This window comes from Saccostrea echinata, unplaced genomic scaffold (genome assembly GCF_033153115.1).
Source record: "Saccostrea echinata isolate AGI-Se365-2 ecotype Australia unplaced genomic scaffold, CSIRO_AGI_Sech_v1 ptg000054l, whole genome shotgun sequence".
Taxonomy (NCBI): Eukaryota; Metazoa; Mollusca; class Bivalvia; order Ostreida; family Ostreidae; genus Saccostrea; species Saccostrea echinata.
In genome coordinates this window covers 7,658,615-7,665,948 of record NW_026889803.1, presented here as the reverse complement: position 1 = coordinate 7,665,948, position 7,334 = coordinate 7,658,615, and the positions used below count along the sequence as shown (strand labels likewise).

Here is a 7,334-nt window from a genome sequence, read left to right as displayed (position 1 = left end):
TTCCAGCTTAAAAAATACTTAGCACTAATACGGAATACCGCCTACCTCCAAGTCAATTTTTCAAAAGTTAACACATTTGAATGATTTTTCATATTTATATGGATATTTATATGAATTTTCAAAAAACATTACTTCTTTGGAAAAACAAAGAGAGATAACTCTATCATTTTGGTAAAACTTGTCTTTTTCACTATAGAAATCAACGGAAAACGGGAAATATTTTTAAAACATCCCCCCTCCCGTGAAACAAAAATTCCTTTTTACAGGTGGACTGTCATTTCACAAATTCATACCAAAGTTTTTTGTCAAAACAAAGCTTTTGGTGTTTAACGGGGGGGGGGGGCATATGTTTACAGACAAAAAACTACAAAAATGCTTATTTTTTTCACCAATTTCAAAGGGTTTTACAACTAAAACATTGTATTTATTATTAGTAATCTATGTTTAATTTTATATGCGTAAAACATAAGAAAAGATTTAAGGAACATTTATTCATATCCAAGAATATTTTAAAATGTGTTGATGCTTTAAAGCCTGATTTCAATGGAAAATACCGTCTATCCCCCTTGTTTAAAGAGCTGGAATTAAGGGTAATTAACTATTTAACACTGGCATTAAATTATCAGTCAATTACCATTGAACTGTTCTTTGCATTTAACAAAGATTTTACGGCCAAATTGACATTAGTATTGAATTAAATGGGTGTAAAATGTAGGCGGGAATCGACAGTTAGCGTTCGTAGTTCTTTACAGTATGACAAGAGAATAGATACAAATGATTTAATATTATAATCAACTTATCATAACATTCAGTAAATAACATCAATATCAGATAAAGAAGCGCAGGTTCATAGCAATGGACCTTCATTTTGATACTCATCAAAATTAATACTCTGTCGCTACAACCAATTGTTAATTCTTCTTTGGGTTAGCATTGGTGTCTTTAAAGTAGTTCAGATATTTTCTTCTAATGTTGACTTTATTGATCACAATAATACTAAGACTTCATTGTTGTCTATGAAAGTAAAAGATCACACGTCTAACAATAAAAGGTCAATTAAAATTGGACAAAGAACGATTTATATGTTGAAGGATAACTATCTTTAGAATATTGATGTACTTTGTTGATATTGGCACATCACCTTAGGACTACAGGTAGAATCTACGCGATTGTTTTATACATACAAAATTTATGAACGCAATCAAAACGGAAGGTGCCAAATCAGAAACACTGGCTTAATATATCGAGTACTTTAGTTCGATTTTATTTCCATATGAAAGGTAGCCAAATATATACATATTTATGTATGTATATGATGGAGGGGGGGGGGCTTTTTTAAGGACGGATGATATATTTCATTTTCAATAAAAACTGTTACACTAACTCTATGTTTATAAGACTTGTTTTGTTTTGGTTAGTTGTTTTACATCTCTTCGAGAATTTTTTACTCATATTATCACCCCACCACTTGCCGATGTAGGGCTGCAAATTTAAACCTGTACTTGGCACTGGTCTTTGAGTAGTGAGGGATCTTTTTTGAATTTTCTGGATTATAGTTTTGATATTGATCATTAATACACAACAATTTTTCCATTTTTCTTAAATATTAAGGATAAAGTTTACTTCGTGTAAGTGCAACGATGCGTCAATCAAACGCGTCCCAAAATTCGTAGATTTGATTAATTCCAGATAATAGAAGTTTCTCAACACGCTTTTATAATATTTCGATGTGAAATGCTCTAGCAACATATAAGTCATGATATTATACTGAAAATATTAGAAAATATAAACTTCAAATCTGTGAATAGCCGTTTAAGCCAATCAGATTTCAACGCAGAGAATGTACGTTTTTTCAAATTTGTTATCTACGTCATAATATAGAGTTACATTTAAAATTTCAAAGAATTTATTGTTTTATAGAAAACCTAGAAGGATGAAGCAATTAAAATATTAACCATTTCAGCACACGTGCATGTATGTTTTAGTATTCATTTATGGTGACATCAATGGTCATATAAAGGAAAGTTCAGAAACTAGCAGCACATGCAGATTGGTTGATGCTTAAAACAAAACACAGCACTACAACGCAAACATGTACGTAGCATTGAAAAAAACCCTGAAATAACAAAGAAAGCTATGATGCGCCATTTTAGTATTTTAAAGGTATTTTCTGATATCAAATATTTCATTTTTGATATCAAAAATGATTTTCTGATATCATAAAATGGATTTTTATACCAAAAAATAAACGAGTTTTTTTTTATATCAAAAATTCAGTTGGAATTTTTCGTATCACAAAATCAATTTTTTGATATCAGAAATTTAACAAATATTAGTGTTTCAGCTCATACAGATAATCAATTCTCCCCAAATTGTTTTCACAGTTTTGTACTTTTCTCTATAAGGAAGTGGAACGGCGAACTTGTGTATATTACAGTGTTGAAAAGGAAGGTTACACGTACAAGTTTCGTTGTTGATGATGTAAGAAGACCTTACTGAATTCATAAAGTGTTAATTATTTTATTAATTTATACAATTATTTACGAATCTCTTCCCATTGAGTTGTTAATACAATTCAAGGAGGCTTCAATACTTATTTGGAAACCGGACATTTTATAATTAGTTACTTAATTGTCAGCATTCCAATTGCATGTATCAATTTGTGCACATTTAAATCTCTGCATTAAACTATACAAGAATTAAACACATACACACACACACAAGGTTTTAGCTATCTATATCTTCAATATGAGAGACAAACAACTAATAAAAGATAATGCTAATGACAGTTACCAGAACCTACAATGCTGCATCTGGATCGGTATTCAGGAAGGATACGGATATAAGGGAGCATTCATTTATGTTAGTTCTATATTTCATCATTTCACTAATATTTTCTGATATCAAAACACGATTTTTTTTATATATCAAAAATTTGAAAGTATGTTTTTATATCAGAAATTCATTTTCTGATATCAAAATTCCATTTTCAGATATCGAAAATTAAAATTCTTAATATTAATAATTAAATATAACCCTTTCATTCGGTTGATCCATAGATATATCGACTTCACAGAAAATCATGATGGGGCAACTATGGGCAATCAAAATTTTACATGGGAACACATAGGAAAAATCTTTAAGAAAAAAAATACCAATATGAGTCATATTTACATGAAAGCATTCAAGTCTGTTCAAATGATGACCCCCGCGGGTAGAATTAAAGTTTTACAAAGGAAAAAAATTAAAAAATTATTTACCACGGTCTAAGATGATTTTATCTTTCCCTACTCATGTGAATCTATGTTTGAGTGGAGGGGGGCACCCTGGACCCCCCTTTTAAGAACTGTTGGATCCGCCCTTGGATTCAAGTTTATTCAAATCATGACTCCCGGAGGTAGGTTAGGGGTACAATGGTACAAAGTTTACATAGGAATATATAGGGAAATAAATCTACTGATGACGAACAGGGAGGATCATAAGTACTCATTTGGGTGTTGTGATCCATGGGCCTTTTGTTTTATTTATTATTTTAAATGTTTCTAATGCAAGTAATCTCACTCATCTACTTTTTATACAGGGTAATTTGGATCTTTCCAGGAATGGTTCATATAAGGTCTTATAATCATTATAAATAAAACGTGCTTGCTCTTAACTGAATTTTCTAAATTTTTTGAGAATTTTTTTAACACTGCAAAATCTTTTACTAAAACTTACTTCATTCGCACATTTCATAATAACATCTTCCTGCAGTTTGTTGTTCTTGTATTTTTAACTAAATATTTTCAGGTTTTGCTTTTATTTCTCATTTTCATTTCTAATGAGAAATAAGCTGTCCTCCTGTAAGGATTTTATAACTCCTTGTAGCAGTTTATGAGATTTTGCTAGGGTATTGTCATCTGCATAATCATAGAGGATACAGTTTTATACAATTAAAGAAGAACAAGTCGTAAATAAAAATATTGAAAAATACAGGTCCAAGAATAGAACCCTCATGGTGCATCTTTCAGAATATCCAGTATTTCACTTAAATGAGGACCAATCTTTAGATATTGTTTCTTACTTGATAATAGCCATTTAGCAAATGTAATACTGGTTTGGACAAGCCATATGCTTTGAGTTTTAAAAGCAACAAATCATGAGTAAGGCAAGCAAAAGCCTTTGATAAATCCATCAACATCGCAGCTATTCATATTCATTATCATTATTAATATCAAGAAAGAGACTATGTCTCTTGGTGCATATTTTAACCCCACCCCAACACCACTTTCTAACTTACATGTATAAATTATCAGTTTTTTTTATATCGCCAAAACAAATAAACACATGGAATGAAATTCAATTTCATTTTTATTTTACTTGAGATCTATTTTTTCACATTGCCTTTAAGAACCAGCCGTTGCTCTCCTGAAAATGTACTGGCCTAGGATAACCCCTGCTCCTCTACTACCTTTTCTGCTGAAATTCCGTACCACATAATTTGTTGTCCCTTCCTTTACGGCCAACGTTACTTTTGCTTCATCTGATGTGTTTTCATAATGCAAAATCTGCAAGTAAAAAGGCTCCAACGATAAGATTGTTTCTTTAAATAAGATGTCTCTTCAGTATAGACAAAAATAACAAAAAAAAACTTACTACATGTAATATGATTTATTAATATAAACAGCTTTTTAGAATGTAATAAGATTAAACATTTTCAATGACTTCCAGTTTAGATGTGTTTATAAAACAAATACCCACTTTTTGAATTGCGGGATATCCTTCTTCCATTTCCGATATCAATTTAGATAGGAAAGTCATGGTTCTGGTCGCTCTCTGCTCAGCTTTCTTCAGATAGGGACACACTACAAGTATAAGAACTTGGAAATGATTTCAGTTTATCTCACATTGTTTTAAAAAAAAATAATAGATAATGAGAAATCGCGTGCACAAAATCAGTAAGAAAAAAAAATAATAGTAATATTAAAAGTGAAAAAGAAACCTAAGAATAACAAGAAGGTCTTCGTTAGAAGACGAAAGACCTTAAATATACCATGTTTGGCCTACAGTTCAAAATTAGATAAAATTCTTCAACACTCAAAGGTGACAGTTCTGTGTATTTCGTTGCAATCTGGAGTAAACTAAAATCAGTCACTTTCTAATGTAAAATTTGTCTCCGTTTCACTTCTTTTTAATAATTTTGGGCAAACTTTATCGGTGATCTTATCAGTGAATGCAATGCATTTTTGATATTAATAAAATCACATAAAATCAAAGTACTTCTTTCCACGAGTTGTTCCTCACTCAAGCTGGACATCTGTTTACACCCACTGCATGTCGATCTCTTTTTCTTTCCCCATCCTGCAAAATAATGATTTGAAAGGTGTTTTTCGGATTATCCAATATTGATTTTAATGTACAATGATGGGCAATTATTTTTATCTAAAAGAATTAATATTGGCATCATCCAACACAAAGAAAATTAATAAAATAAACATTATGACGATGAAATAACAAGTAATTATTCTTTCATTAAACGTTATCATCTTTTGGTCTAGATATCGGAGATCTATAGCATTTTCTTTAAAATACTGAGATTCAAATTTATTTCATCAGTTAACATACTTCGCCACCTCCTACGGATTCGGATTCTTACACGTGGTAGTCGCACTCTCACCCGTACACGGCGAACTATTCTGCGGATCTTCCTACTGATTTTCCGGACACCCCTCCGTATCCTTCTGAGTGCCCGGCGCACCCTAACCCGTGGAAGTCGGACTATTCTGCGAATTTTTCTCGTCAGTTTTCGGATGCCTTTCCTTATTCCTTTGAACACCCGGCGGACTCTAAACCCGAGGATCGCCTTCAGTCCCTTCTTCAAGAATTTTTTGGCCTTTCCAATAACCTTTTTCGTTAGTTTCGATATCCCTCCTTTTATTTTATCGAATATATTCCCACTGAAATGAGTACAATGGTGAAAATGTTCAAAGCTAAATATATTTTTTTCTCAAGACTTATCACTAATATTTTTTATTATTATTAATAAATGAATATTTGACTCATTAATATCTTTACCATTCTTTTTATTTCCTTTATTTTGTAGTGTACTTACCCTCCGCAATTTACTGCTTCGCAAGATTTGGAAAACATTTCCACCGAGTTGACACACCGCCTCGACTGAGTCTCGAGCGCTTTCGACGATCTGTTATCAGCTCTTTCGATGTTTTGATTAAGCACTGCATTCATAACGGACTGTATTGCTAAAAAATATGAAAACGAAGCCAAAAATATAATATATAATATTCTCCACAAAGATGAGTGGAGTAAAATATTTTAACTAATGAAATAACTATCTTTGAATGTCAAGCAAAAGATCGGAGTAAAAAAACTGTTATATCTGAATTTTCTAATGTATGTTATTTTTCACCTTTGATTTGCTCCTTTGAAATCTCTCGAGGTTCGTCATCGTTATAGTAATAATAATCGTCAAAGGAACCGTAGTAATCCCCAAAGGTTCCTATCGAGGAGCCAAAAATCACCAAGAACCCCAGTACGATACCGGGGGACAGCATCGTGGTGAACACTTGATAAAATCACTAATATGATTGAAAATAACAAGTAGCAAAAAAAAAATAATGACACCTTCAACTGACTTTGTCAAACGCAGACATCCAAGTGACAGAATGAATGCAGCTTCGAATGTGTAACTGAATATTACAGACGAATACTACAAAGATTCAGACACGCACATCGGTCATTACAAAAAGGGTAACCGATATTTAAAATTGCACCTAGTTGACACATCACCTGATGCGATTATGGATTTTTTTTCAAATTGTTGTTCCTGCTTGTGAAAACAATTTTAATTACATCTACAGAATTTTTTTTTAACTTAAGCAATTGAAATTTTTCATCTATTCCCAAGTTGTCTTTTTTCTAAAACCTTTAAAAACGGTTATTTTACATAATATCCTAATATTTCTAAGAAAACACGTTAAAGTTTCTAACATGGGTATAAACTAAATTTGATACAGAAATACAAGCTGGTTATAGTTTCTCAGTATGACCTATTACAATTAAATTGCTCTAAAGATGCTATCCATTACTTTTTTGCTTGTCCAAAATAGACACCTCCAAGCAACTTTTTTATAACAAATTAAACTCTTTTGACGAATTCTAAATTTTGTTATAACGAATTAAATTCGTTTAAGAGTCATTATCAAAAACCGCAGAGATAAAATCTCAGGAAAATCAACAAATTTTTTGCTTTGAAAAGTTTGGTTTTTTTTTAATGTTACAGTGAAACACATATCTGAAGAAAACAAAAACACTAAACTCCCACCTAGAAATTATTT

At 31.5% G+C, this 7,334-nt stretch overlaps 1 long non-coding RNA gene across 1 annotated transcript; it reads right to left on the bottom strand.

Annotated features, from left to right (window-relative positions):
* Window positions 1–4,426: 4,426 nt before the first annotated feature.
* Window positions 4,427–5,336, bottom strand: LOC133171897 (uncharacterized). Its single transcript, XR_009718889.1, has 3 exons — window positions 5,260–5,336; window positions 4,741–4,844; window positions 4,427–4,547 (listed from the first exon to the last, which is right to left on the bottom strand). It is a non-coding gene; the product is annotated as an uncharacterized LOC133171897 (long non-coding RNA).
* Between the last annotated feature and the right edge of the window lie 1,998 nt (window positions 5,337–7,334).